We start from the raw sequence: 6,777 nt of genomic DNA on the forward strand, positions 1-6,777 counted from the left end.
GTCAGTTACACCAGTTTGGCTAGGCATGCACCAGCCTTGGTTTCTACTATTCGCGAGAGGGTTCGCCGGTTCATTGAGGGCCTTATTCCCAGCTAGCATGGCTCGTGAGTTGGAGATGAATATTTCTTATCAGCAGGTAGTGAGCATTGCTAGGTGGATTGAGGATATGCATGCTAGGGAGAGAGAAGAGAGGGAGGCCAAGAGGTCTCGAGAATCGGGCCATTATTTTGGTGCCCGTACCCCAGCTGCAGGTCGTCATGGTAGGGGTTATATGAGTTGTCCTATTCATTCAGCTCTTTTAGCAGCCAGTAGTGCTCTAGCTAAGGGTGTATTGTGGGCCGGGCCCAGCCCGAAACTGGCCCGGGACCGTGTGCCAAACGGGCCGGTCTCTAGTAGTGCAAAAGCCCATAGCGGGCCGGTCCTTACCAAAAAGCCCGTGAGCCCGGGACCGGCAGGCGGGCCTGGGCCGGTTCAACCGGGCCAAATGGGCCCAACAACTAATTTTTAATTTTTTTTTAAAAAGGGACAATGGTTAAATATTTAAAATGTAGCAATTGGACTGCATTTTTAGCCGTTTGGCACTTTCAAAAATAGTCATTTGGCTCCCAAACTTTGTTTTAACCCCAAACTTTTTATAACTACACTTTTTCCCTATTCTCAACTATAAATACCCCCTCATTCTTTCATTTTTACTTACAAATTCATCAATCTCTCTTATTTCTCAAACTCAAATTGAAGTATTCAAGTCTTCACTCATCTCTCATTTCTCAAACTCCAATTCTTAATTCAAGTTAAATCATGCCCGGTGATTCTAGGTTACACCTATTTGTTTTGGAACACTTTAATGTGATAGAAGAAAATGAAGAAGTTTACATAATAAAGTGCAAGAACTGTGGTCGAGTCTACACTCGTCGTCAAAAAAAGGGCACAAGCTCTTTAAGGAGGCATATAAAGAGTTGTCTTGCGCATTCTCCAGACATTCGTATTTAAGATTTTAAGTTGATTTGAGATAATTTGTGTTATTTTAAAATTATTAGACATATTATGCTTAATGTTCTAGTTTGTTAGATTAATTTGAAGTATTATATTGAAGGTATTGAACTTTAATTTAAAGTATTAAATGTAAATTTTAATTTGCAGCTTTGATACCGAGTATTGGAGATATATATATATATTTAGTTTATATGTATTGGAGATATATATATTTGTGGTCCGGGCCCGGGCCTAAACGGGCCTGGGCTTTGGCAGGCCGGGCTTTGGCGGTCCCGGGCCAAACGGGCCAAATGAGTGGAACTGGCCCACTGCGGTCCTAAGCCCACATGGTCCCGGGCTAAATGGGCCGGGCACACGGGCCTAAACGGGCTTTCTCGTTCCGGGCTATTTTTTTTATCTAAGGAAAGTTCTTGTAACCTATATATGTATATACTAATATAAATTGCTTATATATAGCTATATAAATATATATAGTATATATAGTATGTATATATAATTATATATTGCCTTATATAATATATAGCTTATATATATTATATATACTATATCTATATCTATAATATATATAATATATATATCTACAACTATACATATTATATATATATATCTATATATATATATATATATTATAGATATAGATCTTGATTTTGTCATTGATTTGTTGCCATGCACTCAGCCTATTTCTATTTCTCCGTATCGTATGGCTCCTCCTGAGTTGAAGGATGAGTTACATGAATGCTTGATAAGGTTTTTATTCGGCCCAGTGTATCACCTTGGGGTGCTCCTGTCTTGTTTGTGAAGAAAAAGGATGGTTCTATGGGTATGTGTATTGATTATCGCCAGTTGAACAAAGTGACAGTTAAGAACCGTTATCCTTTGCCTCGTATTGATGATCTGTTTGACCGGCTTCAGGGCACACGGGTTTTCTATGATTGATTTGCGCTCAGGTTACCATCAGCTGAAGATTCGGGAGCCAGATATCCCGAAGACTGCTTTCAGTACTCGGTATGGTCATTACGAGTTCCTTGTTATGTCATTTGGGTTAACCAATGCCCCAGCAGCCTTTATGCATTTGATGCACATTGTGTTTCGATTGTATCTTGACTCGTTCATCATTGTCTTTATTGATGATATTCTAGTGTATTCCCGGAGTCGGGAAGATTATGAGCAACACCTGAGGACTGTGCTTCAGACTCTGAGAGAGGAAGTTATATGCTAAGTTCTCGAAATGTGAGTTTTGGCTGGATTCAGTGGCATTCTTAGGCCACGTGGTATTGAGTGAGGGTATTCAGGTGGATCTGAAGAAGATAGAGGCCGTGCAAAGTTGGCCCAGACCATCCTCAGCTACAGAGATCCGCAGTTTCCTTGGTTTGGCGGGCTACTACCGTCGTTTTATAGAGGGGTTTTCATCGATTGCGGCCCCTATGACCAGGTTGACCCAGAAGGGTGCTCCATTCCAGTGGACGGAGGAGTGTGAGTCGAGCTTTCAGAAGATCAAGACAGCTTTGACCACAACCTCAATTTTGATATTGCCTACAAGTCCGGGGTCTTATACGGTCTATTATGATGCCTCGAGGATTGGCCTCAGAGCGATGTTGATGCAGGACGATAGGGTGATTTCCTACGCGTACAGACTGTTGAAGATACATGAGAAGAACTACCCTATTCACGACATTGAGTTAGCTGCCATTGTCCACGCCCTGAAGATTTGGCGCCATTATTTTTACGGGGTCCCCTGTGAGATTTATACTGACCTTCGGAGCTTGCAGCACCTGTTCAAGCAAAAGGATCTAAATTTACGCCAGAGGAGGCTGTTGGAGTTGCTGAAGGATTATGATATCAATATTTTGTATCACCTTGAAAAGGGCAATGTGGTGGCTGATGCTTTGAGTCGCCGGGCAGAGAGTTTGGGGAGTTTGGTTTATTTACCAGCACCGGAGAGGCCTATGGCGATGGATATTCAGGCCTTAACCAGCCAGTTTGTGAGATTGGATCTTTCGGATCCCAGTCGGGTTCTAGCTTGCGTGGGTTCTCAGTCTTCCTTATTTGATTGTATCAGGGAGCGGCAGTATGATGACCTTCATTTGCTTGTCCTCAAGGACAAGGTTCAGCACGATGATGCTTGAGATGTGACTATTGGTGATGATGGGGTATTGAGGATGCATGGTTGGATTTGTGTACCCAATGTTGATGGGCTTCGAGAATTGATTCTAGAAGAGGTCCATAGTTTGCGGTATTCCATCCATCCTGGTGCCGCGAAGATGTATCAGGATTTGAGACAACACTATTGGTGGAGGTGGATTAAGAAAGATATAGTTGGATTCGTAGCTCGGTGTCTCAACTGTCAGCAGGTTAAGTTTGAGCACTAGAGACCAGGTAAGTTGCTTCAGCAGATAGAGATTCTGGAGTGGAAGTGGGAGCGGATCACCATGGACTTTGTAGTTAGGCTCCCACGGACTTTGAGAAAGTTCGATGCTATTTGGGTAATTGTGGATCAGCTGACCAAGTCCGCTTATTTCATTCCTGTGTGTACTACTTACTCTTCAGAGCGGTTGGCAGAGGTTTATATCCTGTAGATTGTTCGTTTGCATGGTATTCCAGTGTCCATCATTTCAGATAGAGGTACTCAATTCACATCACGGTTCTGGAGGGTCGTTCAGCATGATTTGGGTACTCGGGTGGAGTTGAGTACAACATTTCACCCTCAGACGGACGGACAGTCCGAGCGCACTATTCAGATTCTTGAGGATATGCTCCATGCGTTTGTGATCGAGTTTGGAGGGTCTTGGGATCACTTCTTGCCATTGGCAGAGTTTTCTTACAACAACAACCATCAGTCCAGTATTCAGATGGCACCATATAAGGCTTTATATGGGAGACGGTGTAGATCCTCGGTGGGCTGGTTTGAGCCGGGTAAGGCTAGATTATTGGGTACGGGCTTAGTTCAGGATGCTTTGGAGAAGGTTAAGGTGATTCAGGATAGGCTCCGTACAGCCAGTCCAGATAAAAGAGTTACGCGGACCGGAAGGTTCGTGATGTTTCCTATATGGTTGGAGAACGGGTTCTGCTTCGGGTTTCTCCTATGAAGGGCGTTATGAGATTTGGGAAGAAAGGGAAGTTGAGTTTGAGGTTTATTGGCCCTTTTGAGATATTGAGGCGTGTGGGGAGGTTGCTTATGAGCTTGCCTTACCTCCCAGCTTGCCCAGAGTTCATCCGGTATTCCATGTTTCGATGCTCTGGTGGTATCACGGTTATCCGTCGCACGTGTTGGATTTTAGTTCAGTCCAGTTGGACAAGGATCTATCTTATGTTTAGAACCCAGTGGCAATATTGGACAGGCAAGTTAGAAAGCTAAGGTCAAAGAACATTGCATCCGTGAAAGTTCAGTGGCGGGGCCAGCCGGTCGAGGAGGCAACCTGGGAGACCGAGAAGGATATGCACAGTCGTTACCCTCATCTTTTCACTACTTCAGGTATGTCTTTATGCTCGTTCGAGGACGAATGAATGTTTAAGTGTAATAGGATGTGACGACCCGGCCGCTCGTCTTAAGAATTTATGCCCCGATCCCCTATTAACTGCTTTCCCCAAGTTTATTTCCACTATTTTGATTTGCCGAGATGTTCAGTTTCAAGTTTCGGAGGGTTTTGGGACACTTAGTCCCTAAATGAGAGTTTAAGTGGTGGAAAGTTGACCGTAGTCGGAACATTGTGAAGGCAGCCTCAGGATGGAAATCTGATGGTTCCATTAGCTCCGTTGGGTGATTTCAGGTTTAGGAGTTTGTTTAAATTGTGTTTTGGAGGTCCGTAGCTAATTTAGGCTTGAAATGCCGAAAGTTAAATTTTTGAAGTTTTCGGTCCGATAGTGAGATTTTGATCCGAGGGTCGGAATGGAATTCTGGAAGTTGGAGTAGCTCACTAGTGTTGTTTTTAGGATTGGTTGGTATGTTTGGTTGAGGTCCCGGAGGCCTCGGGATGAATTCGGATGGTTGACGGAAAGATTTTGGAGTTAGAGTTACAACTTCAGCTGCTGGTTCCATCAAAACCACACTGCGATTTGGGTTGCGCAGGTGCGGTGCCGCAGAAGTGGATTAGTGGCCACAGAAGCGGAATTTGGTCATTCCATCAGGAACCGCAGAAGCAGTGGTAATACCGCAGAAGCGGTACCGCATCTGCGGATTGGGAGTCGCAGATGCGAAAGCTGGCCCTTTAATGAAAAGTCACAGATGCGACCTTGGCTCCAAAAACACAGGACCGCAGATGCGGTCCTAGGGCCGTAAATGCGGAAATCGCTGGGTAGAACATATAAATTGTTGTCTTCGTAAAACTTAGCCATTTTTCATCTTTTCAAAATGGGAAGAAGCTTATGGAGCACTTTTCAAGAGGTATTTTCAGAGAGTTCATTGGGGTAAGGTCTTTGATCCCTAAACTCGTTATTGGAATGATTTTTTTATCAATTTAAGCATGAAAAATTAAGAAAAATCAGTGGTAATTGGGAGGTTAGGGCTTGTCTAATTGGAGACCTTTGAGTGATGATTTGAGGGACAAAATTGAGGTCCGATTTTGGTACTTTTGATATGACTGAACTCGTGAGAGTGCGAGGTTTCTAGAAATATAAATTTTACCCGATTCTGAGATGTGGGCCCGAGGGGCGTTTTGGTCATTTTACATAATTTCGCGTATTAGTTTAGAATTTAATTGTAGAATCAGTTACTTGAAGTGCTATTTACATTATGCAATTGAATTGAATAGATTTGGGCCATTTGGAGTCGAGTACTCGTGGCAAGAGCGTGGTTTCAGATTGATGTTGAGCCGGTTCGAGGTAAGTGGCTTGTCTAACCTTGTGTGGGGGACCTTACCTTTAGGATTGGTATATTTGGTAATTGAAATGCCTTGTACGTGAGGTGACGAGTGCGTACATGTGCTAATTGTTGGAAATCCGATTTTCATTGAGTAATCACTAGTATGTTTCCTTTCCTGTTTTTATTACTTGCACTATTAAGCCTGTTGTTAGCTTAGGAAAGCATGTCTAAGTGACTTAATTTCTTTATTTGCTCAATCTGTCTTACCTGAATTCTATGCAGCATGCTAGGATAGAATCACTTGTTGCCTTAATATGAATTTTGCCATTTTTTATATTTTCTTGTTGTTGCTGTGTATCTATTTTGGGACTACGGATGTGGGATTCCGGTAGCTCCCCCTTATCTGTTTATTTTGGGACTACGGATGTGGAATTCTGGTAGCTCCCCCTTGTCTGTTTATTTTGGGACTACGGATGTGGGATTCCGGTAGATCCCCCTACACAGTTATATGGAACTACGGGAATGCACCCGGTAGATTCCCCCAGTACTGGGTATTTACATTTAGGACTACAGAACGGGATTTCGGTAGATACCCGCGCACTATGAGTTGGACTACGGGACGGGATCTCGGGAGATCCATTGGATATGTACACATGGGACTACATGACGGTATCCTGGGAGATCTCCTATTGTTATTATTGGTGCTGAGTTGTATTTTCTTTCCGTGTTTAACTTGTTTCTGTATAGTTGTTTCTGTCCTATACATCCTGTGTTATTTTACTGCTGTATTTATTCATACTATTCTGTTCTATACTGTTGATCTTTATATTTTATTTAACCTCAGTAGGGCCCTGACCTTCCTCATCACTACCCAACCGAGGTTAGGCTTGGCACTTACTGAGTACCGCTGTGGTGTACTCATGCCCCTTCTGCGCATGTTTTTCATGTCTAGATCCAGGTACCGCTACTCAGGCCTACTATCCTTG

Source organism: Nicotiana sylvestris, chromosome 8 (genome assembly GCF_000393655.2).
Source record: "Nicotiana sylvestris chromosome 8, ASM39365v2, whole genome shotgun sequence".
Classification (NCBI taxonomy): Eukaryota; Viridiplantae; Streptophyta; class Magnoliopsida; order Solanales; family Solanaceae; genus Nicotiana; species Nicotiana sylvestris.